Genomic DNA, 1,459 nt, shown 5'->3' with positions numbered 1-1,459 from the left:
GCTGATCCTCGCTTACACTTGCGCACTTTTCTAGAGATTACTGATACTGTTAAAATAAATGGTGTTTCTGAGGATACAATACGCTTACGTTTGTTTCCTTTTTCTCTCAGGGACAAGGCACGGAGTTGGCTGCAGTCATTGCCACTAGGACGCATAACAACTTGGGAGGGCATGGCTGTGAAATTCTTAGAGAAATTATTTTCATCATCCAAGGCAACCCAGCTGAAGATTGAGATCAGTACCTTTCAACAGCATGATTCAGAACATCTATACGAGGCATGGGAAAGGTACAAAGTTTTGTTAAGGCGTTGTCCTAATCATAATTTTGCAGATTGGGAAGAAATAGAGTTTTTCTACAATGGACTGAATGCGCCTACAAGAATGTCTGTGGACTCTGCTGCTGGAGGTACCATATTTGCCAAGGACCCCATTCAGACTTATGATATGCTGGAACAGATGACTATCAATAGTTATCAATGGCCATCTGAACGTATGGGAGTCAAGAAAGGAGTGTACAGTGTGGATCCTCTTACATCCATTACTGCACAGCTATCTGCGTTGAGTACACAAGTGGCTTCTCTGAACAAGGTGAATATCGCAGAACCTGCAGGTGTGTCGGTGGCCATAGATGAATCTCATCCACCTGAGGAAGCTCAATATATCAATCCCAGAGGCTATGGAAACTATCGAGGTAACCCTCCACCTAATGCTTATCATCCTGGTTTACGTAACCATGAAAATTTTTCCTATGCCAACAACAAAAATGTGTTGCAACCCCCTCCGGGATTCAATACAAATCAAGGGGAAGGTAAAGCATCGTTGGAGGATGTGGTGTCTATATTTGTTACTAAATCTAACAAGAGGATGTCGAGGACTGAAACTCGAATGGACAGCATGGAGACACACATGTGTAGTTTGGGAGCTATGATGAAATCCATGGAGACACAGATTGGACAGCTTGCAAATGCTTTGAAGGATCAAAACAGAGGACAGTTTCCCAGCAATACTGAAGTGAATCCAAAAGAGCAGTGCAAAGCAGTTGAGTTGAGAAGTGGGAAGAAGTTAGAAGAGAAAGAGCAGAGCAAAGCCAAAGAAAGTGAAGAACCAGTGAATGAAGAAATTGTGGTTGAAGAGCCCAATAAGGAAGCTGAATCTAAACCGATGTACAAGCCACAACTTCCTTATCCACAGCGGTTTAAGAAGAAGGCACTTGATGAACAGTTTTCCAAGTTTTTAGATATCTTCAAGAAGATACACATCAATATTCCATTTGCAGATGCCTTGGAACAAATGCCTAATTATGCAATATGTCTAAGAAGAGGAGATTACAAGACAATGAAGTGGTGAATTGACAGAAGAATGTAGCGCAATCCTGCAGAAAAAGTTGCCACAAAAGCTGAAGGATCCAGGGAGTTTTACTATCCCTTGTTTTATTGGTGGTTCTAAGGTAAATAGAGCT

The 1,459-nt window shown here is 41.8% G+C and overlaps 1 non-coding gene across 1 annotated transcript; it reads right to left on the bottom strand.

Moving 5' to 3' along the window:
• Positions 1-220: 220 nt before the first annotated feature.
• On the bottom strand, positions 221-326 carry LOC140876962 (small nucleolar RNA R71). Its single transcript, XR_012149186.1, has one exon. It is a non-coding gene; the product is annotated as a small nucleolar RNA R71 (small nucleolar RNA).
• Between the last annotated feature and the right edge of the window lie 1,133 nt (positions 327-1,459).

This window comes from Henckelia pumila, chromosome 1, assembly GCF_033568475.1.
Source record: "Henckelia pumila isolate YLH828 chromosome 1, ASM3356847v2, whole genome shotgun sequence".
NCBI lineage: Eukaryota > Viridiplantae > Streptophyta > Magnoliopsida > Lamiales > Gesneriaceae > Henckelia > Henckelia pumila.
The sequence above is the reverse complement of the archived record's forward strand: the minus strand, read 5'-3'. Positions and strand labels throughout refer to the sequence as shown.